Here is a 25,129-nt window from a genome sequence, read left to right as displayed (position 1 = left end):
GGAAAGAACTTAATAGATTGCCTATCCTCCTCTTTTCCCAGTAAAAATATCTTTCTGACAAGGCTAGACCAATTAGTCTTAGACTAACAGCACAGAGTGAGTGGGGAACAGGTCTCATTCTGCAAGGGAAAAGTCAATAGGGCTGAAATTATTCAGAACTTGGAGGACATAATATTCTGCATTAAAGTTTTACTGCCTTCCCATGTTCAGATTATAGCCTGGGTATTTTGGAAGATGCAGCCAGCCTCAATATATTGGTCCCAGGTTTTTGCTGAAGTAATAAGTGGAATGGAATATTCTACTTAAAAATCAATAATTAATGAGCCAAGGAACTTCAGCGTGGTTTGAATTGAAATCAAAGTTTAAGTCAAGAAGGGACCAGAAGGATCTCCTGTATAAACACAGGCCTATAACACCACCCAGCGCCCGCATGTTAAACCCAATGACCAATTAGCTTAATTGCAATGTTAAAACTTGGCACTACAAAACATAGTAATTTATTTAAACACTACCACCAACATCACCACATTTACTTCAAACAAGTTGCCATAAATATATTTTTCTTAGCTACCTGCTATCCACGTAGGTAACATTCCATTCTGTCTAAATATTTGATACCACACCCATCACTGGGGGTGGGAGAGGGAAGGAAGAGGGGACTGTAACCTGCTATGAAAGCAGAAACCACCAAGGAGGTCCCAGGCCTCCCCCTTAGTCCCACCCCTTCCACAGCTTGTACCACAGTTCCTAACTATCATCCTGTGTGCCTGAAACCCGTTTCCTCTTTCTGAGAGTTTAGGGAGTGCTGAGGAGAAGTTATTTATCCAAAAAAGCAAAATGCAAAGAAACTCTCCTTATTCCTCCAACACTACTGCACAGGATGCATTCCTAGTGCTCTGCTCTTTAGCTTTACCCCCATGATTTCCCCATCTGTTGTGAATGAGGTATTATCACTAAAAATCAACAGTTTTTCATATATCATTTTGTACTTGAAGGTTAGTGTATTTTTGTGCAGTAAAGCCTTTTGAAAACACTGAAAAATAATCTTTATAGCTAAATGCCACTTTATAGAGTTTTAAGCTCAAAGCCATTTATGTGTTGAATGGTTTCCCCAAGAGCTGTAGCATCGGATTCATTTTGATATTATTGTATTTTCTCTTATTTTGCATATCTCTTTATGATAATACAAACATTGAAGCAGTGTAAAATACTAAAGCATGTGGGAAAACTGTTACCTGGGTAGGGTCAAATTCATTGCTAACATACATGGATACCTAGCCATTAACACCAATGGAGTTTCATCTACTTTATGTAATGTTGATTAAGCATGAAATATGAGCAGTGTTGGATTGAAAATCCAAGGAGGCTTTAGGTTTAGTCTTCATAAATAACTTGGAAATGTATGGAGTGGAAGCTTCAGTTGACCTTCTTTTTGTGATTAAACATGTGCAGTGACACACTGGCAGAAGGGTTAGAGAAGAGAATGTTTTCATCAGTGCCCACTTCTCATCTAATCTTTGTGATGATGTCAAACACTCCTCAGTTTCCATCACATTGTGAATTATCTGATGCATGTTAAGGTTACAGAGAGTTCATAACTTGACAGGCACTGGATATAACCCAACAGCATTCACCACTTCATGAATGTAATGTGATGTGAAGTGTAGCCTCTGCAATTCAAGTTTATGATAGGGTCAAACCCAGAAGTACGTGTGATGTTTTATTTCTCATTTATCTTAAGTGTGCTGTAAAAACATTGTTCCTAGCCAAAAAACAAAAGCATCACTGCATTTCATCTCTTTGAAAATGATCCTGAAGCATGCAGCTCACTTTTAATACAATTTATAATTTACCGAGTTGTTATTGTGAGGTAAGTAGTATAGACTGATATCTCCCATTGTGTATTTAAATGTATTGTGCATTATTCAGATATTCAGAAAAGATGGATATTTAGCCCACTAGTTGAACTGAAAAATGTGTTCAATCCTTTCTAGTAAGTGTTCTTGTTTTCTACATGTGCTACAGTGAACTGAATTGCTTATTAGGAACCCAGCATCTTTCCAAATAGCATTATTATATTCCACCTCTTCCCCACCCTTGACTCCTTGCCCTACTCCCAATGTCCTTGCCTACCACAGTCCCAATCTCCATTCTTCAGGTTTCTCATACCATTCTCCTTGCCCAGCCAGAGTCCCAGCCAGTCTGAGGCTAGGTCTACACTATTGCGCTAAGTTGACTTATGCTACGCAACTCCAGCTACGTAAATAACATAGCTGGAGTTGACGTACCTTAGGTCAAGTCTCCACCATGGGGGGTCGACAGGAGAAACTCTCCTGTCGACTTACCTTACTCTTCTCGACAGGTTTTCAGTAGACCCGCTAAATCGACCGCCAGTGGATCGATCTCAGAGCATTGATCCCGGCTGTAGTGTATATATAATGTGACAGACCCAGACCAGTGGGGTACAGGAGTCTGGTAGAGGGCAAATATACTGGTCACTGGATGAGTAGTTTTCTGTTCCCTGAGTGACCAGAGCAGGGGCTGTACTAGAGTAATCAGGAACCTGCTAGAACCAGTTAAGACAGGCAGGCTAATTAGGACACCTGGAGCCAATTAAGAAAAAGCTTCTAGAATCAATTAAGGCAGGCTAATCAGGGCACCTGGGTTTTAAAAAGGAGCTCACTTCAGTTTGTGGTGCGAGTGTGAGGAGCTGGGAGCAAGAGGAGCAAGGAGCTGAGAGTGAGGATGTGCTGCTGGAGGACTGAGGAGCACAAGCGTTATCAGACACCAGGAGGAAGGTCCTGTGGTGAGAATAAGGAAGGTGTTTGGAGGAGGCCATGGGAAAGTAGCCCAGGGAGTTGTAGCTGTCATGCAGCTGTTACAGGAGGCACTATAGACAGCTGCAGTCCACAGGGCCCTGGGATGGAACCCGGAGTAGAGGGTGGGCCCGGGTTCCCCCCAAACCTCCCAATTGACCTGGACTGTGGGTTCTTCCAGAGGGGAAGGTCTCTGGCCTGTTCCCCAACCCTCATGGCGAATCTCTGAGGCAAGAAAATCCACCAATAAGGGCAGGACCCACCAAGATAGAGGAGCAACTTTGTCACAGTAGCCTCAGTCTCTTTGCCCAGCCATTCCTACTTCCCCCTCCCATCACCCCAGGTCTTTGTACCCAGTCTCTTTGCCCAGCCAGTTGCAGTTTCGCCTTCCAGATCCCTTGTTTGATCAATCACACCCCCCCCCCACCCACACTCCCAAAACCTACATTTCCCATCCCAACCAGTCTCCCTCCACAGGTTAATTGCTGTATCTCCCTCACCACAATTCCTAGTCTAGTCCCATTATCCATCCTTGGTTCCTCATTTGATGTCAGTCCCACTCCCCCGCCTCTTCTATCCCCAACTTCCAGTCCCAGGCTCCTTGCCCAACCAGTCTCAGACTCCTCTTCCATGCCTCCATTCCTAGGCACCCTACCCAGCCATCCCCAGTCTCAGCCTCCACCTCCCCAATTCTCAGTTCCGGTATCCCTCCCGCAACTAGAGTCCAGTTCCAGACTCCCATTGACTACATCTCCAGGACAGTCTCTTTTCCGCTCTGCATTTGAATAAAGCAGCTTCCTCCTCCATGCTGCCTGGACATTGAGAGGACAGAAAGAAGAAACTGTGCCCCTGTCCTTTCAGGTCTAGTGCCCAGCCCATAGCTGTAATTGCAAGGAAAGTCTTGTTCAGCCCTGGCTGGGCTGTGCCCAGTATGCATGGAATCTATGGGGAATTTAGTTGTGGAGCTCTAGCAAGTCTCGAAAGAGAATGTGGAAACCTGATTTTACATAAGCTTAAATAGGACAAATTTGAACAAATTTTCTTGGGGAAAGCAAAAGGCATATCCCTGACACAATGGCCACACAACTACTAAATTTCTGAAGCAAGGGGGTGTTTTGAGCTTCTCAAAATAAAGATTGCCAGATTTTTTTGTAAAAAAACATGAATTAAACAGTGTATTTTCCCTAGACTTTTTCTCAGAAATGACTGAGCCATTTTTACCTGAAATTTGGCATTTATCCCCTCCTCCCCTCACAAAACTGAACCTGAGGCAGACTTCAGTAGGGAAAACTTCAGTCCAAAACAGTTGAGGTTTGGCAAAGTTATAAACAAATGAGAAAAGAGTCTTATGATGGGAAGTTACTGGCAATGTTAATAACATGCAATGCTACCAATACTGCCTATAATAGGAGAATCAGAAATATGAAGAATCCAACTTACTATTTTTCATTAGCATTCAAAAATCAAAATAGTTACCTCTCATTTTCCCTTTTACTTTTGCACTACTGGTAATTCTTTCATTCCTTTACACAAAATATAATATTTCCACTACATATATACTTGTAATAATATTTCCACTATATATACTTGTAAAAGAACAAAAAAATCTTGAAACCTATTAAAAACAAATTATTTGTATTTGTATTGTATAATATATTGTTCACTTAAAGATTAGCAATGGCTCTGGAATAATGAAGAGAAAGTATTGTCATTCCAATAAGCTCTGAAGTTTAACCCAATATGGAAAATTGGATTATTGCCTCATGGAAAAGAGCATTATCATTGCTGTGCATGTATAGCTATTTACATCTAAATCTTTTCTGTTATATTAATGTTTTACATACACCAGTAAAGATTTCATTAAACCTTTTTTTAGCTGTTGTAACCCAAAATATACCTTTATTGTGGTGTCTTTCAGAATACAATTACTATAATTCACTGAAAACAAAGAATCACTAGTCTGGCTTTCTGTGGTATTATCCCTGGGGAAAAGGTATGTGTGTGGAGTGGGGGGACCAGACACCTATACTTGAAATGAAAGAGGAAGAAGGCAATCAAACAGTATACTCAGAGTCAGAGTTTGAAGGGAAAATATAAGGACAGATATAGGGACAGAGACAAGATGGTCCAATAGTTAGGACACTAGGCTGTGTCTTAGGACCTGGTTCAATTCTCTGCCACAGATTTCCTGTGTGACTGTGGACAAGTCGCTTAGCCTCTCTGTGCCTCAGCTCCCGATGTGTAAAATAGGGATAATAGTTCCTTCCTCATGGATGTTGTGAGGATAAATATGTTAAAGATTATGAGGTGTTTGGATACCACACTGATGGGGGTCATATAAGTATCTAAGATAGACTACTACTACTGAGTTAGTTTTAGCCATAGGAAATAAAAAGGTCTTTTACAGTTATATAGTACATTAGGGGGAAATATATGGGCAGGTATCCACCTTTAACCACCTTTTCCAGGCGCTCCCTCTCCCTTGAGAGAGCAGTGTGCCAAACTTCTCTCCCCACCGAATGAAAAGAGATTTTGGTGGAGGGGCCAGAGTTGGTAGGAGAAAATGTTTACTAAGCATATAGGGTAAGTGTGAGGGAAAATTCTGAGAGATGCTGGGTATAGGTAAGAAAGAATGTACCGTAGGCTCAGACTGGATGGTAAGGGTGAAGGAAGCTGCTAGTCTGGGAAGGAAGAGGAGGAGGTGTGGGACTGAAAAGTAAGTGCCAGGGAGCACAGGGCTTAAGTAGAAGGGAGGGTGGTACAGGTCTGTCATCTGCTCCAGAACAAGTCAGAGAGGAGTAGTTGGTCACTGGTACTATGGAGAATTTTTTTTGAGGGGGAGGGGGATGAGGGTTGTGGCATAGAAAAGCAGTGTTTTAGAAAGGGAACATAGGGAAACAATGCAGCTTGTGCAGGGAGGGCCTTGTCACAGAAGGAGGCCTTTGTGCTTATGAATTACCTATGGGGATGTGCAGGGAGGGTTGATAGTAGAACCACCAGGCCAGCATGTGCCCAGCCATCAGCACTTGAAGGGGAACTTCAGTGCTGGTGCCTCATTTCCTGTGCACACAGAGGTAGATTTACAATAAAACACGGGGTGCCCTGGCACAGGGCCCCGCAACGACAGGGGCCCCCAGAGCCCGGCAGATGCGGGGGCAGAAGCTTGGTCCTGCCGGCTTCTGCTGCAGGCTCCGCACCCACTAGCAGCCAAACGTCCCCCTCCCCCACCTCTTCCCCTGAGCGTGCCGCATTCCCGCCTCCTCCCCTGCGCTTCCCCCGCCACCGAACAGCTGCATGCCTGCTCTCTGGGAGGGAGTGGGAGGAGTGGGGTTGCAGCTCACTGGGGGGAGGAGATGAAGAAGAGGCAGGGGTGGGGCCTTGGGGAAGGGGGTGGCATTGTGGCAGGGCAGAGCAAAGGCGGGGCCCCCGCACTCCCCCTCCCCTGCCATCCCCCTGCCATGAGCCACTCGGGGTAAGGGGCTGGGGTGGGGCTGGAAGCCCCACGACCCAAGCCCACACCCCCATCACCCTGCCTGACTCCTGCACCCCCCACCCTCCATGCCCTGATTCCTGCACTCCCTCACACACACCCAGCCCCCTGTCCTCCCTGACTCCTGCACCCACCTCACACACACCCAGCCCTGACTTCTGCACCCCTCTCACACACACCCAGAACGCCACTAGCCATCACCTACAGCCCCCAACTAAAACCTCTCCAGTGCATCATCAAGGACCTACAACCTATCCTGAAGGATGATCCCTCACTCTCACAGATCTTGGGAGACAAACAAGTCCTTGCTTACAGACAGCCCCCCAACCTGAAGCAAATACTCACCAGCAACTCTACACCACGCAACAAAAACACTAACCCAGGATCCAATCAGACCCCGTTGCCAACAGACCCCGTTGCCAACTCTGTCCGCATATCTAGTCAAGGGACACCATCATAGGACCTAACCACATCAGCCACACCATCAGGGGCTCGTTCACCTGCACATCTACTGTCAGAACTATAAAAATCACAGCCAGTGTGGAACCGGCTGTCCAACACTATCTGTGATTTGGGGGGCGTGTCATAACTATAAAGGGAAGGATAACAGCCCTCCTGTGTACAATACTATAAAATCCCTCCTGGCCAGAGACACCAAAATCCTTTTACCTGTAATGGGTTAAGAAGCTCAGGTAACCTGGCTGACACCTGACCCAAAGGAACAATAAGGGGACAAGATACTTTCAAATCTTGGTGGGGGGAAGGCTTTTGTTTGTGCTTTTTGTTTTGGGGGTTGTTCGCTCTTGGGACTAAGAGGGACTGGACATCAATCCATGCTCTCCAAATATTTCTGAACAAGTCTCTCATATTTCAAACTTGTAAGTAACAGCCAGGCAAGGCGTGTTAGTTTTATCTTTGTTTTCTCAACTTGTAAATGTTCCTTTTGCTAGAGGGTTTACCTCTATTTGCTGTAACTTTGATCCTAAGGCTAGAGGGGGTTCCTCTGGTCTCTTTGAATCTGATTACTCTGTAAAGTCATTTTCTATCCTGATTTTACAGAGATGATTTTTACCTTTCTTTCTTTAATTAAAAGCCTTTTTTTAAAGAACCTGATTGATTTTTTCCTTGTTTTAATATCCAAGAGGGTTGGATCTGGACTCACCAGGTGAGGGGGAATTGGTGGGGAGAGAGGAGGGGGAATGGTTAATTTCTCCTTGTTTTAAGATCCAAGGGTTTGGATTGGTGTTCACCAGGAAATTGGTGAAAAAGTCTCTCAAGGCTACCCAGGGAAGGGTTATAGTATTTGGGAGGGAGATATTCTGGGGGGAGGTAGACAGTTTCCCAAATGACTCATAAATAATTTGGGTGGTGGCAGCAAAACCAGATCTAAGCTGGTAGTTAAGCTTAGAGGTTCTCATGTGGGTCCCCACATCTGTACCCTAGAATTTAGAGTGGGGAAGGAACCTTGACATCTACCAATGTGATATATGCTATCATGTGCCAGCAATGCCTCTCTGCCGTGTACATTGGCCAAACCGGACAGTCTCTACGCAAAAGAATAAATGGACACAAATCAGACATCAAGAATTATAACCTTCAAAAACCAGTAGGAGAACACTTCAATCTCCCTGGACACCCAATAACAGACTTAAAAGTGGCAATTCTTCAACAACAACAAAAAACTTCAAAAACAGACTCCAACGAGAAACCGCAGAACTGGGATTAATTTTCAAACTAGACACCATCAAATTAGGCCTGAATAAAGACTAGGAGTGGATGGGTTACTACAAAAATGACTTTCCCCCTGCTGATACTCACACCTTCTTGTCAACTGTTTGAAATGGGCCACTTTGATTACATTAGCCTCATTAGCACTACAAAAGTGATTTTTTTCCTCCCTTGGAATTCACCCCTTCTTGTCAACTGTTGAGAATAGCCCACTTCCACCTTAATTGAAGTGGCTCATTAGCACTTACCCCCCCTTGGTAAGGCAACTCCCATCTTTTCATGTGTTGTGTATTTATACCTGCCTCTGTATTTTCCACTCCATGCATCTGATGAAGTGAGTTTTAGCCCACGAAAGCTTATGCCCAAATAGACTGACAAACGTGATTTAGAGATACAAGGTGGGTGAGGTAATATCTTTTATTGGACCAACTTCTGTTGGTGAGAGAGACAAGCTTTTGAGCTACACCAGGGATCAGCAACCTTTGGCATGTGACCTGCCAGGGTAAGCACCCTGGTGAGCCGGGCCAGTTTGTTTACCTGCCGTGTCTGCAGGTTTGGTCGATCGCGGCTCCCACTGGCCGTGGTTTGCTGTCCCAGGCCAATGGGGGCTGCAGGAAGCGGTGCGGGCCGAGGGATGAGCTGGCCGCCACTTCCTGCCACCCCCATTGGCCTGAAGTGGTGAAACACAGCCAGTGGGAGCCACGATCGGCCGAACCTGTGGAAGCGGCACGTAAACAAACTAGTCTGGCCCGCCAGGGTGCTTACACTAGCAGGCCGCGGGCCAAAGGTTGCCGATCCCTGAGCTACACAGAGCTCTTCTTCAAGTCTGAGAGAGCTTATTCAGAGAGTCACAGCTAAATATAAGATGGAACAGATTGTTTAACGTAAGTAGTTAACACATTTCAAGGAACAATTCAAGGTGAATTGGGGAATGGCAGCTGCGTGGGGGAAGGTTGAACTTGACTATTGGCTTTTCCTTGCAGTGATAAATTAAATTCTGAACAAATAATGGAAATAACTGCTTGTGTTGGCATTTATAATTAAAACGGTGGCCTATATCAGACATTACAGAATAAATGTGTGTGAGACATCTGGACTTTGTTTCTGTGGTTATTTAAGCTAAAGAAGCCGCATCCCTGCCCTGCTATTATATTTTTGGAGGAAATTTCAAAAGAGCTCATTTTGAAAAGTTTTATTTTGCTAGACAACTAAATATATAAATGGAAAATTACATGGGTCAGTGAACAGTGAGAATATTAAATTTGGAGACTAGATTTAATCTTTAGAGTATAAAAATGAGAGATTTACTCCTGTGTTAAGTGCAAGTCTCTTGACTACGTAGTTCTAGGGCACCACCATAATACCTGCAAAAAGACAATCACATTTTCTTGCCAGGAGTATACAAAAGTACCGAATGTACACTCACAGCCCTAAAAATTGATGTTTTATGATATACCTTTGCTCAAAAGTCACAGAACTGGGTGCATAGGAACATCATATTCCAGGAACTGCTTTCAGTTTAAAACATTCAGTAACTGACAGCCTGAAGTCACATCGTCTGTACCTTTAAACATCTTGCAGGATCTTTATTTTTAAGTGACTGAATTACCTTTGTGTCTCTCTTCCAGCCATTGGTAATTGTCATTGACTTCTTTTAGGCTGCAATGGAGAAAAGCACTAATCAACTTCATAATGAGACTGCACAGGAACTAAACATCTGTCTAGAGAGCTGAACACAATGCAGAGTACTAGCCCACACAGATTTTTGAAACAGCAGTTGGATATGTAATTTGTGAATAGCTTTTACAATAGCCAGTAGGAGAAAATAACTTTTCATTAACATTGTTTGTAGCCTGCTGTAAGCCTCATTTGGGTTACAGTGCACTAAATGAAAAATAACCAAGAGTTATGACAAACACTGACAGGATATAAAAGCCATTAGAGCCAATAGAAAATATCAGTTTGACAGAAATTTCTGTCCTTGTTGACTGTATATGATTAATTTTTGACATCCAAGAGCCGTAGTACACGGTATTAAAACAACCTGTTAATATGAAGTCATTTACAATGCAGCACAGAGGCCACAACCAAAGCTGTAAGACATGATATAAAACATAATGTACAATCTTGATGCCTTACAATAGCTCCAGGCTCACCTTGTAGGATGAATTCCATTCTGTGCTACAGCTTCAACAGAACTCCTGGGATGGCTAGATTTTCAACATAGCTCATTAGTTCCCAGACGGGAATGATTATATGATAGTATTGCCCTGTGGGGTGTCATGCATATTCCAAATGTATAAGAATTCATCAGGTAGACAAAGAAGGATCATGAGCCCCTGAGAGGATGAGAGAGACTGAAAGTGGCTCAGCAGTATGCACAGGAAGGATTCATGTGGCTCCTGTATTCCTTCTTCTCACATTCCACATAGTGAACAGTCAATATTGTGAAGAACATGGGAGATATTTATATTTTGTATGCTACTGAGGAAACACGATTCGTGATCAGGAGTAGTGTAACCAAGAGACTCAGTCTAAACACAGGTGAGTCATGGACTTCCATCACGTCTAATGCTTGAGAGGGATGCCCAGAGAGAGGGTGGAGAGAGGTCAAAAAGGTACTGCTTACTCTGAACCACAGCACATATAGACCATATGTGTGGCACAAATGTAATCCCTACTTCCAACAAGGTGTTCACCATAGTTTGTGGGGAGGGGTGTTAAACTTTAGAAAGGTCTTCCTCACTTGTCCTGAATAACCTGGAATGTGTTGACCTTCAAGGCATACTGCAAAGCCCATCTCTTTGCAGGTTTTTGGTTAGTGCTGGTTGAAAAAGAAGAATTCTGTTTCACAAAAAAATTGAGATTTCAAAGATTTTTGAACAGATTTTGATGCAGAACAAAAATGGGAACTTTTGAAATGCAATGAGCACACTAGCCCAGAATAGACTACTGGTTAGGGCACTCACCTAGGATGTAGGAGACCAACATTTAAGACTTTGCTCTGAATTAGGCAGGGCAAGGACTTGAACCTAGGTCTGCCTACTGAGTTCTTGTGAAGGGAGGCATGATAAGTGCTCTTTTTTAATAGAAGAATGGAATTGTGTTTAGAGTTAGTTTTACTGTGGCTCTTTTTTTTTTCTGGCCGGGAGATTAACAACTCCTAGATACTGGTTTTATTTTTAGTATTTGGCAGAGTAGGTATGTCAATCAAAAATATAACAAAATGTAGGTACCCCACATAACTTCAGGAGCCACAGGCCGTGAACGAGTTGTGCCTGGGGACTTTAAAATTAGACTGGGACATCATTATTTGGAATTTTAGTATAGTGATAACTTTCACAAAGATTCTCTGCAGGTCTGGTGGCTGCTCCTAGGAATGACTACCTTCTTGCTTTGATAACTGTGAGGGAAACTGTAGATAACTGAACATAAAAATCCACAGGATAACCATTTTTATCTTGTCTTTTGATCTTAGAAGATGTTGACCAAGGATTTATGTCACAGCTCCAGTGTAACTGCACCTTTGAGTCCTTCATGGCAACCTTGAGGCCTCCACCCCCTCAAGTTTCTGGCCTCTATCCATCGCCTCTCTTGGCACAGGGACTCTCATGCCTCTTCATCCAGTTGTGGGACTTAGACTGCAATCTGCTTGCAATTCACTGCACTTTTTCCAGCAGGTCTGACTTTAGTCCAATGTCTGCAGTTGTGCTTTCTTCCAGAAACTATGACAGGATTACCAGTAACCAGTCAGCTTTCCCATAGCACAGTATATTTATTTTAGGACATAGCATAAAGCAATGAATAGCCTACATACATGCCAAGCTTACCAAGGGTCACCCATCTTCCACACAGAGACCTTGACGGTTCCAGCCATTCAAACCTTTCAAGCAGGGTTTTGCCCCCTTGGGGTACATTTGTGTGGTGTTTAGATGCTGTATGTGATTATTAGAACTGGGAGTCTGAAAGGACAGGAAACAGGAAGGAGGGGGGTGGAGTTGAGGAGGCTGGGAGAGTTACAGAGTGTGCAGCTACAGGTTGGAAAAGAGACTTCCACTGTAAATAAAGTTCTGTTGAAGTTGTTAATATTTTGCTTGGTGGATACAACAATTTGCACTGCAATAAGACACCTGCAGATGGCCCAGCTCAGTTGACTCAGGCTGTTGGGGCTCAGGCTGTGGGGCTATAAAATTGCAGTGTAGACATTTGGGCTTGGGCTGGAGCCCAGGGTTGGGGACCACAAAAATGGTGGAAGGTCTTAAAGCCCAGGTTCAAGCACAAACATCTACCTTGCCATTGTATAGCCCCAGAGCCCTAGCCTCATGAGCACAAGTCAGTTGACCTGGGCCAGATGTGGGTGTCTCCTTAGAATATTCATAGACTATTATCAATATGTGCCCTCTCAATATTAGTGTCTGACATTTCCACACATCCAGTGTCCCATCTCCCCCATAGAAGAGAAAGAAGTTAAGACCTTTATACGTGATGGGTAACCATATAAGATGGAGGGAAAAGTTACACATATGCTTTCATAAAAACTGAAGTTTTCCATTTCTCAACAGTACAGTATGAGACTAGAGAGCAATCTAACTGACTGTTACCAAAATTCTGCATCTTTGGCAAGTTCTACGTATTCTGGTGAATTTTCTACCATAAGAAGATTAAAGGTGACCATGTCTCTACAAAATGAGAGCCAAAAAGCAGCCTAACAGCACACCATTCATATCACTGATCTTAATGAGACAAATGGGACAGAACTGAGTTCAGGAAAACCTGACTGGGGAGCAAATGGTGCTTTTGACAAGAGCAGTAAAAGTATCAAACTTACTAGATTAGAGAGGACTTAATCACACTTTGAAAATATGAACCCAACACAACTGGAATTCAGAACACCAAATAATTTGGCTGCAACATTTGACAGTGATCCTGAATCTCTTTTGTTTTCCTCCAATTTTATGACTGAGGATATTAAGTGATAATTGTGACATTGGTAAACCAGGTGCCAGCTCATGCCAAGTCCCCTGGCCTCACTGCATACTGACAAATGCATAAATGGAAACCAGTCTAGCTCGCCTGTGTGTTAGTATTGTTGAAATTGATATTAGAGTTATAAAATGTGTTTAGACTTTATGAAATATTCTTTTAAGATGCTGCATGTATTAATCTTAATTTTAATGTCTGTATCCTGTGTTATAAAGTAATATTTAATTGTTTGCTCTAACTATAAAAAATGTTTTCTAAGACTGTAAACCCCCACAGACAGGAGAGATGGATTGTCAAGTGTGAAACACTAGGTTACCACAAGAGATGTTATCTTCACCCGAGCAAAGGAAGGCCCAGAGACACCAGACAAGACATTGTGGAACGTCAGTGGACAAAATACTTTGTTGTTTGCTTCCCCACAACCCTGAAGAGTATATGTGCATAAGCCCTCATCCAATCGCAGCTTGAATGCTGGTGGAAGGGAATAAACATCCCTGTTAAGGAGAAATTGAATTCCTCTGTTGCTTGAACTCTGAGGGGCAAAGGTTACTAAACATAAGCAAGGGCTCCCCAGCTGTTTAGCTTGGATTAGCATTATAGGACATATAAAGATTGCATATTATAGCAGCTACTATCAACTTTGCAACCTCAACTAACTCGATGTATGTTTACTTGCTTTAACCTTGTAAATAACTAATTTCTTTTTCCTACTTAATAAACATTTAGTTTGTTATAGGATTCTCTTTGAGTCTGTCTTTGGTGAGAGATCTAGGGTCTTACCTGGGGTAAATGACAGGTCCTTTGGGACTGGCAGTAACCTGCTTCTTAATGTAATTTTTGGTGTGAGGGACCATCTATCACAATGGTAAGCGTGCCTGGCTGGCAAGACAGACTGAAGTGCACAAGGGGATTGTCTCTGACTCCATGGTTAGGGTACTATAGTGCTTGAGGAGTTCACACTTGATACTTATTTGGTGAAATCTAAGTTTAGAACACACAACCAGTTTGCGGTTTGTGCCCTGTTTCTTGACAGTGTGCACTGAAGTTGGCATCCATGACTGTGAGCCACTTTAGACAGTTGATAATATATTTTAAACGCTTGTTTAAAATTAACTGTGAAATTATGCAGTGGACTATCTTTATAAGGATGGTCCTCCTTATCCACCCTAAGAAACTGGCTTAGCTCTGGTAAACATACAGTTGTTCATATTTGCTAGTGAAGAAAGAAAGGGATGAGCTGATCCTTTAAGTTGTTTGCTAGTATCACTATTTACTGCATTTGAATCTGTCTATAGCATCCTATTACTCTGCTTCCAGATCACACTTCAGGGCAGAAGTGACAGCGGGGGTTTCAGGCTTGCCACAATTTATTTTGTCATAAGAATAGAAGCAGTATAAGGATGCCAGAACAAATTTTGTATATTTTGATTGTATAATATATTTGTACTGCAGCAAACAGTCAAAGGCCCAGATCGTGATCTGAGGGCCCCATTGTGCTAAGTGTTGTACAAAGACATAGGAAAACAGTGCCTGCCTGCCCTGAAGAGTTCACAGTCCTATAGAATTACTTTTCTTCAGTTCATCACATTACCCTAGTATCACCCTTCCCACATGTTTTGGAAGATAATCTTTGAAAGGACGCTTGGTAATATCTCTTTAGAGATATGGCCTCTGTTCTGTCTGATCCTGGGGAAATAAATCTCCTGCCAGAATCACTGAGTCTCTTGCTAAAGATGCAACTGTCACATAACCATCACTTTGTGATGACAATGCTGTAATGATAGCTTCAGTACTCAGAGACGTTTGGAAATATTTAAAGATATAATAGAAAGATGACATTGGAAATAATTACATAGGATATCCAAACTAATAGAAGGTAAGTTTTAATTAGATTTCAGTATTATAAAATGGTTTTAATGTAAATTTTAAAAACTCATACTAATTTTTCTGGAGTTGTTTTAGTTTTAAGTGTATACAATGTACTATGAATATACACATGAGGGGCAAAATTCTTACCTGGTGTAATTTAATTTCAATGAAACTATATCACTTTTCACTGGCTGAAGTTCTACCCTCTAGGTCTTTTGAAGCTCTCTTTTTGATGTGCACAAGGGATATGTTTATTTAAATCTAAAACTTTGTGTTACCGTAGCAGCTAGGAGCCCTAGGTGTGGATCAGGTCCACAGGGCGCTAGGTGATGTACAGACGCAGAACCAAAAGATGGTTCCTGCCCCTAAATGTCTCTTGCCTGATACTTAGATTATGAGCTAACAGATGGCTATAAACAGACAGATGGGGGGAGTACAAGGAAACAATAAGACAATATTGATCATCATGATAGGCAAACCAGTAGCCTGTTAAGTTTTTTTATAGGCATCACGGCAAAGGAGAGTTGTAGAGAGGGTTATATAATAGTAAAAAGACATTTATATTTCACACCAAGGGCCTGATTTTGCTACTCTTATTTATGTTGAGTAATGGTTACATTAATGATCCCATTGAGTTGTATAAATTGAATTCAGTGGACTACTCAGTGTAAATGTGCAGAATCAGTTCCTAAGATTATTAAGGTTAATAACAGTCATGTAACAAACCTTTGAGATTTACTCATCATCAAGGGAGCTAAATTGGAGTTATGATGCAATGTCATGGTGCAACTTTTTGTTGCACCCGTTACTACATATAGCAAATGTATATTATGTAAGATCTAACTAATTAGAAATTCCTCTGCCAACATCCACTCTTTCAGAGAGTTTGGTGCAACCTAGAATTTCATAGTCTCTCAAGCAGCTGTCATGTATGTAATTGAATTAAAAGCTTTGCTCCACAATAATTCATTCATGTGACATCTTTCCCTCTGAAATCTGTCATGTATTCTGACAAAAAATAGTATGAATGTGAAACAAATTGTGGCCTTCAATGAAATAATAAGCCTTCTAGACAAGACAAAAACCAAATACTAATTAGTGCTATCATCTGTGCTAAAGATGGCTTCCATATTTCTATTTTAATTCACCAAGAGGCAACAGAAGCATCGTCTTCTATACAAATGTGATACAAGAAAGACCTTCAGGGAGGAAACTCAGATAGGAAGGACTTAGAACCTGATACCTACTGACAGATCTGTAGATTCCTTGATATCCAAATAAAAGAGACAAATAGTTTTTAACAGATTTCTCCATAAGCCACGTGAGAGAGAATATTATTTAATCATATGGTGTGATCTGTAAACCTGATGCTTTTCTGATTATTGCTTTACTTCCTGGGCCCATCCTTACGACTAGGCTAATATGTCTGAATTCCAACGTCCCTATTTATATTCTACAATAAAGTTCCCTAACAAAAGATATAGTCCTGAATGCACACAAGGAATTAGGCACTGAAGTCCCTGGTTTAGGTGCGTAAGTCCCAGTTTTGGGACCACTGCAATGCACAAAACTCCTGCTGAGCTCTGGTGGCACATAAACTCACTCAGCACCTAAGTTTTCACAGTAAACAAGTTACTGTGTGTCTTGTAGGTGACTGTGTGTCTGCCTCCGGGCATGCACACTGCTGCATCCCTTTAGGCACCTATCTCCTGTCTATGATCCAGAGTGATTCACAAACCAGGGGAAGATAGACATTTTATTACCTCTGACCCTAACAGCATCCCAATGCAAGAGGCTGACTGGTATCTGGTAGATTGTTTCAGCTGGCCTGACCAGTCAAATGGATCCCAACTCACTAAATATATAACGTGTATCTAAAACGTGTCATGTAAGACCATCAATAGAAAGCTAATACACTGATCATTAATATTGTGTGGTATATGTATGGAGGACACATTCAAAGTTACAAATATATTGGAAATTATGGTATCAATCTCTGCCTGCCAGGCAGGGCTGAAGTGACGCACCCTTGACAAAGGAATGTGGTTCTGGCACCTTGAAGGTACTTCCAAGGTACATTAAGGAGACAATGGGAATGCAACTTACAAAGAAGGTGAACAGGACCATCAAGCCAACAAAGGGAGGAGACAACCACTCAGCATCATGGCAATCGGAGGAGATTACAAGAAACAGATCAATTTGCATTTTAGCAAACACCAGTGGGGGAAGAAACCAGCATGAAACTTCCTTCACCAGATGATTCCATGTCAACTTCCTCACAGTTTCAATGAACTTTAGGGGTTATCCTTCAGAAGGATCCATTTCAAAGGTTCAGTGGACTATACAAGAGAAGGGCAAAGACCCAAGTTATCTTTCAAAGGAACTGAGTACTTTGGACTTTGTGGAAGATACTGACCAGAAAGGTGATCAGTGATCTTGCTGGAAGGTAGATTGGTAAGGAAACTACCTTGAACAAAGGCTGTAGCTTGTTTTAAGTCTTACCCTCTAGAAAGTGTTTTTCACTTAATTGCTTGTAACCATATCCTTTATATTTGGTATTACTTAAAATTCTCTCTCTTTTTGTTAATAAACTTGTTTTATTTTTAATCTAAATCAATCCGGTGCTGTGGTGATAGTTAATTCCAGTTAAAGTTATAAGCTATACTTTTTGTCTCTTGGAAGTAGCATTTCTCAAATGCAGTCACCAGCAGATTTTTTGCAGCCACAACAGCCTCCAGAGCATGGGTGGATATTGAGGAGAGCAAAGCAGTGGCCTCTCCCTGTAGTGCCAAGCTGTTGCTCCTGAGTAGGTGTTACCAAAGGCAGTGAGATGTACCGTCTTAGCATTTGCACTGGTGCTGCCAGCAGGGATCAGCATCCTGGACTGCACAGCTTCCTTGGGGGCTCCAGGCAGCACATCTGGATACACATGGGGTCAGTGTGCACGGTGCTGGAGACAGCTTGTCAGTGAAGGCGGCTGCGGTGTTCAGTCACTGAGGCACTCCCCTGATAGCTCCTGCACTCCCGTCCAGCTGGGGTACGGGGAGCGTGGTACTCCAGAGGCGGCCAGTGTGTTCCCGTCCCACCTTCCCTGAGGCAGGCTCTTACTGAAGGGCCGCAGGAGGCAGCAATAGAGAGATGGGTCAGCATTTCCCCAACCTGGGGCCCCACTTGCTGTTGACAGTTGCTGTAGCTACTGCAGCAGTTCAACAGCTCCGGGCTGCTGCAGGGCTTGGCAGCTTCCCAGCATGGTGAGGGGCTCCTGCTCCTTGACTCACTCCAACAGAAGAATAGGAGCAAAGTCCGGGTGTGCTGAATGGAGAACTGTACTTCCTACCGCCTTCCTACTACATAAATTACAATGATTTGGAAGAGTATATAGTGGATATTTATTTTTATTTTTTTCTAAAGTTAATTAAGTATTTTAGGAAAAATTATCAGAGTGGCCACCAGCAAGAGTTAGTGGCCACCCTCTGAGGCCACCAAAAAATGTGTTATGAGAACATCTGCTTTAAAGGGCCAAACAAACCTTATTCTTCTGAATTGGACTTCCAAGAAAGGGCTGGACATTGCAGAGCACATAGTTTTGGGGAAATTTGGCACTGAAGGGTGCTGGGCTCATCCTGCCAGGTGTAACCAAAACTGGTGTATATCAGTGTGTGGCTGGGATGTAACAAGCAGGCTGCTGGAATCAGCTGCTGAAGCAGAGCTGCTTAACACACTGACATTCAGTGCAAGCATGTCTCTAGGCCATCAGCATGTAGGCTGTGAGACACAGCAGCAGAGCATTTAAGGCACCAGAGTTACAGGGCAGGCACCGACAACCTCTCATTGGTCTGGATTGCACCCCAGAAAATTACACTGTCTAAAGCATGTGTGGGGCCTGATCCAGTAGGCATACTTGGAGCACTCGTACTGGATCAAGCCCCTCAGAAAAGTTTGTATAAAACAGATGTAGGAGGACTTCTCTCAACTTTTAGCCCAGTGGTTAGGGTACCACATCCCTGATGAGGAGACTGCCAGTTCAAGTTCCCCGTCCGCCAGAGGGGAAAAAGAAGGATTTGATGAGGGATATGTCACCTCTCAGGTGAGCACTCTAATCATTGGGCTATGACATTCTGACAGATAGGCTTCCTCAGTGTCTCCTGTTCAAGGTGTTGCACTCTCGATAAAGTTCTTGGGAGCAGGGGAAGTGGATGCTGGGTCTCTAGCTTTCCAGGTGAGTGCTCTAACCACCTGGCTACAGCAACAGCATGCTTGTGAGCTCTCTCAGGCCCAAATAACAATCAGAGAGAGAGAGAGAGAGTGCATGTGTACACATGCACACACAAATACAAGCATGAGAATGAATCTAGCCTGCTGACTAGAGCACTCACTCGGGATGTGGGAGACCCAAGATCCACTCCCCCTACTCAAATGATTCTAATTCTTTATCCACTGTTGAAGCTTTTTCATTGAAGAGAATCAGAATATCCCAAACCCCAATGATTAGAGCACTCATTTGAGAGGTGGCAGAACCCTGTTCAAATCTATTTCCCCCCTCCCTGCCTTCAGGAGGAGTGGGGACTTGGACCAAATTCCTCCCATATCCTAACCACTGGGCTAAAAGTTATGAGGGAGCATCTCCTCTTCCTCCCCCAATTCTTGCTAACAATGTAGGCCCCTAATGCCAAGAGAGGGTTTGCAGCTGAGAATTCCAAGCAGCAATCTTTTGTGCATCCAGGCCACAACTGTGAGTGCCAGTTTATTTTTAGCTTGTGTGTCATGCTGTGATAAGACATCCTCCTACATGAGAACAAGTTACTTGTGTTTCTGTTTTATTTGCAAATTGTTCTAAACCTCTTAATCTATGGTTTTGATAAAAAGTGTAATTTTCTCTATAAGAGTACATAGAGAATGTCTAGGATAAACTCTCCAGTTTAAAACATAAATAGCCATCCAGAGCACAAGTTTATCCACAAGTAAAATCTCTTCATTAAAATATTAAATTCATAGCTTTTACTACTGAAGGAACAACATAGATAATTGAGATTAAAATGATGGTAACGATAATAGTCTCCACTTTTCTTGCGTTTAGTGGAAGTGCTTTGTTAAAAAGCATTAAACAAAATAGTGGTTCAATAACGTGCTATACATTAACTATAGAACGAGTTTCTGTGATTTGTGAACCAAGAAAATAAGCAAACAGAATGTTTAATAAAAACATACACTGCAAGAGAAAAGACTGAGAATACCCTTTTTCAAAGGGTCAGATGGCAAACTCCTAAGTCACACTGGTGAGTGATTTTTCGTGATAGTAGTTTCACTGAAGCTGGGACTGCTCCTGTGAGTAACTGCTTACCCAAGTAAGAACTTCACAAGCTGATCCAGAAAGTTTATCTTTAAGGATGACAATATGCAGCCCTTTAAGTTACATTAGAATTCTTGCGTACAGAACCACCATCATACGTCTGAGAATGATAGGACTCGGGCTTTACTTTAAAAAGTATTCTTTTGTCAGTTCTTATTACTTTAAATATATTAAAGTATTACATGAAAGAGAGTTTTAAAATAGCATTAAAGGCCATATTTTCTGTACAAATTTCATTTAATAGGTTGTTCAATTACTGGACATGATTTACTGACATTCCTAGTGTCTCTGGCAGTGGCTAATGGTAGACCAAAAAATCAATGAGGTCTGGTTATACTCTTTTGGCTCCTTACATATGAAATCATGAATAAACTACTCAATTTTATGTTAATCAAATTTTTAAGCTTTTTACACTTAACATATTTAGTCTCCTTTTTTCCCCAAAAAGCCTTTAGGAGATAGAAAATAGATTATTTAAATTGGAATATTAATGATATCTTTTTTCCATATGAAGTTTTATGTTCTGACTCTATTATAGATTTAATATACTGATATTTCTTAAAGGCCTGGATTTGCCACTTTGCTGTTGGATAGTAGTGTCTTTGAAAGTAGCCCTACTGAAATCAGTGGGACTACTCCGCTGAATAATTGTTCACCAATTTGGCTAAGGGTTACAGAAGTGAGACTCAAATATGGCTATGCTTTCTTATAAATCCTTGACCTTTGAAATAATGGAGGCAGCAAATGGTCATTGCTTTGTGGAATCCCTTATGAAAAGCCTATTAATATTATTGTATATTGAAGTTACTGTTAGGGCAATGGGCCTGTTTTGATGAGACCTCCTTGGAAACTACTGGAACCAGAGATTCCAAAGGGCTCAGAGGAATAACATTGTTCTACTGACAAATCACTGTTGATTGTTTGAATAATTACACTACTCTTATTGCCAACTGTCAATAAAGCCTCTCCTAGGAGCCCTCTTGCCAGGTTTTGACATCACAGGTTTCTTCAGTCATCAATTGTCCTGTGAAAACTAAAGTGGGAAAGGAGGATGGCAGGTGCACCAGTGACTGAAATCTTAACTTGAACCAGATTGATTATGAAAAAGGTATTTTAAAGTTATATGTTATGGTTCTGACAGAGAAAGAAAAAATGTTTGCAGCCACTATAGCACCCACAGTCAGCAATTTTTTTTCAGGTTGAGGGCAGCATTGGTTAATTTAACTTCTGACTTCTTTTGACCTCTCATTGTGAGAAAACGTTTTCCTATTTTACATAGGAAACTCTGATTTATTTGGTACTGTCTGTCTCTGGGAACCAGACTACATGTTCGAGGGAACAAACCCTGTCTTCTTAGCTTGAATTTTGACCAATGTCATTCTCTGAAGAACTGGAGGGGCTAGGGAAACTGACTATTAAATTGTACATGAAATCCATATCTTTCCTGGCTGGTAAAGGGCTGCAGGGACATATCAGGCCCATTGTTGTCAGAGATTGTCCATGCCTACTTGAGGGAGGGCAGAAGAATGAAAGAGGAGGAGGAGATGCAGATGTAGGCAGGAGTGGAGTTGTGCATAACCTTGGCAAGTGAGGAGTTTGAATATGATGCAGAATTGGAGGTGTGGGACAATAGAGCCCCTCCCCCTTCATCTCTTCCTCTTCCTCCTGCCAGTCCAGTCTTTTGGGGGTGGGGCTATTTATCCACCAAATGCACAATTCCAGAATGGGGACAGACAACATAGGCCACAGAATGATCAAATTCTCTTTGGAAGGCCTATGAGAAGAAGAAGAAGAGGAGGTATCAGTTACCCAATGGGTGAGGGACTTACCGATAGAACTTAAGAAAATGGAGTTTAAACTGTCTGATGCCATTGAGAAAGCAAGTCACCGGGATCAGATGGCATTCACCCAAGAGTTCTGAAAGAACTCAAATGTGAAGTTGCGGAACTGTTAACTAAGGTTTGTAACCTGTCCTTTAAATCAGCTTCTGTACCCAATGACTGGAAGTTAGCTAATGTAACGCCAATATTTAAAAAGGGCTCTAGAGGTGATCCCGGCAATTACAGACCGGTAAGTCTAACATCTGTACCAGGCAAATTAGTCGAAACAATAGTTAAGAATAAAATTGTCCGACACATAGAAAAACATAAACTGTTGAGCAATAGTCAACATGGTTTCTGTAAAGGGAAATTGTGTCTTACTAATCTATTAGAATTCTTTGAAGGGGTCAACAAACATGTGGACAAGGGGGATCCAGTGGACATAGTGTACTTAGATTTCCAGAAAGCCTTTGACAAGGTCCCTCACCAAAGGCTCTTATGTAAATTAAGCTGCCATGGGATAAAAGGGAAGGTCCTTTCATGGATTGAGAACTGGTTAAAAGACAGGGAACAAAGGCTAGGAATAAATGGTAAATTCTCAGACTGGAGAGGGGTAACTAGTGGTGTTCCCCAAGGGTCAGTCCTCGGACCGATCCTATTCAACTTATTCATAAATGATATGGAGAAAGGGGTAAACAGTGAGGTGGCAAAGTTTGCAGATGATACTAAACTGCTCAAGATAGTTAAGACCAAAGCAGACTGTGAAGAACTTCAAAAAGATCTCACAAAACTAAGTGATTGGGCAACAAAATGGCAAATGAAATTTAATGTGGATAACTGTAAAGTAATGCACATTGGAAAAAATAACCCCAACTATACATACAATATGATGGGGGCTAATTTAGCTACAACAAGTCAGGAAAAAGATCTTGGAGTCATCGTGGATAGTTCTCTGAAAATGTCCACGCAGTGTGCAGAGGTGGTCAAAAAAGCAAACAGGATGTTAGGAATCATTAAAAAGGGGATAGAGAATAAGACTGAAAATATATTATTGCCCTTATATAAATTGATGGTACGCCCTCATCTCGAATACTGCGTACAGATGTGGTCTCCTCATCTCAAAAAAGATATACTGGCACTAGAAAAGGTTCAGAAAAGGGCAACTAAAATGATTAAGGGTTTGGAACGGGTCCCATATGAGAAGAGATTAAAGAGGCTAGGACTCTTCAGCTTGGAAAAGAGGAGACTAAGGGGGGATATGATAGAGGTATATAAAATCATGAGTGATGTGGAGAAAGTGGATAAGGAAAAGTTATTTACTTATTCCCATAATACAAGAACTAGGGGTCATCAAATGAAATTAATAGGCAGCAGGTTTAAAACAAATAAAAGGAAGTTCTTCTTCACGCAGCGCACAGTCAACTTGTGGAACTCCTTACCTGAGGAGGTTGTGAAGGCTAGGACTATAACAGAGTTTAAAAGAGAACTGGATAAATTCATGGTGGTTAAGTCCATTAATGGCTATTGGCCAGGATGGGTAAGGAATGGTGTCCCTAGCCTCTGTCTGTCAGAGGGTGGATATGGATGGCAGGAGAGAGATCACTTGATCATTGCCTGTTAGGTTCACTCCCTCTGGGACACCTGGCATTGGCCACTGTTGGTAGACAGGATACTGGGCTAGATGGACCTTTGGTCTGACCCGGTACGGCCTTTCTTATGTTCTTATGTTATGTTAACAACAATGGGGAGACGGGACTGTATGAAAAGAAAGAGGTGTAGGGGAATATATCGTAGGTGGCATTGGTGCTGGAGCTGGAGTTTTAAACCAATTTGATATTGAGACATTACAAGAGAAAATGTCAATCTTGGGTAAGATTTGTAGCACAAAATGTTGGTGCATTTTCGGAGCAAGGAATAAGAAGTGTGGAGCTCCAATTGAAACAAACTCAAGCCTTGGCAATGTCTCTAAATGTAAATCTGTTTGGTGTGCCTGAAATTAACAAGAAAACTATACTAGCAATACGATGTGTACAGATGCAAACTTATGGGATACAATGTATATAGAGAATGGTCAATCTGTAAAGTAATGGGCAATGTCCTTTTGAAGGGTTCAAAGATCCTCACATATGGAATCAATGAATTGCAAGATGGAAGAAATATATGGAGATTAATTGGAATCAAGCCACTCTGAGGGGAGAGTGGAAAGGCAGAATGATGTGACACTACACAGGGAAGCAGAGAAAGGCAGCAATGGCCTGGGTGTTGCCAAAAATTGTTAATGAAAAATTATGGCAAATAGAAATAAGTGGGATCCACTTCGTTCAAGAAGAAGGGGGTTATAAATTAGTAGAATTAACAAAACATTGTGAGGAGTGGGAGTGAAATAAATGGGTGTGCCCACAGCTAACCTGGTCCACAGAGGGATGTCATTTGAACCATTCAAATGGACAATGTACCATGCAATCCTTAGACTCTAATGGCACAAGAGTGTTGATTTAGGCAATGGGTGTATTTGTGTGGCAACCACTGAAAAAACATGTATTTTGGGGAAGTATGTCAGAAAAAGGCCCAATTGAGTCATGTAAATGTAATGTAACAGAGGTCATTATTGATGGAATTATTTACCGAGATCCTCTATTTTTAAGAAAGGAAATTGTTTGGGAATCAAAAGATGTGGACTGGTCCTTTGATTTGGGGATACATTGGGAACAACGGAAAAAATTGATTGATGAAAGTGAAAAAAATCAGGCAATATGCAAAAGATGTATCTAAATCTTCTCAGCTGGGAAAAATAAACATTCTGGTCCACGATGCTCAAATATTAAAACTGGAGAAAGAAGGAGAAGAACTGGCAATTTCTCATTGGTATGATGTTTTTAAAAGATGGTCTCCCAGTGTCACAACTCTTCTAAATTTAATGCTACATCCTATTGTGATATTATTTTCACTAATGATTTTGTTAACCTTTATTATGCTATGTCTATATTGTCAAATAAGAAAACGACAAAAAGTTCTGAAGCAAGTGATATATAAAGTTGAATTGCTTGCAAAATTATAAAGTGATACAATAATT

This window comes from Terrapene carolina, unplaced genomic scaffold (genome assembly GCF_002925995.2).
Source record: "Terrapene carolina triunguis isolate 2854851 unplaced genomic scaffold, T_m_triunguis-2.0 Scaffold21, whole genome shotgun sequence".
Classification (NCBI taxonomy): domain Eukaryota; kingdom Metazoa; phylum Chordata; order Testudines; family Emydidae; genus Terrapene; species Terrapene triunguis.
This window is presented reverse-complemented; position numbering follows the sequence as displayed.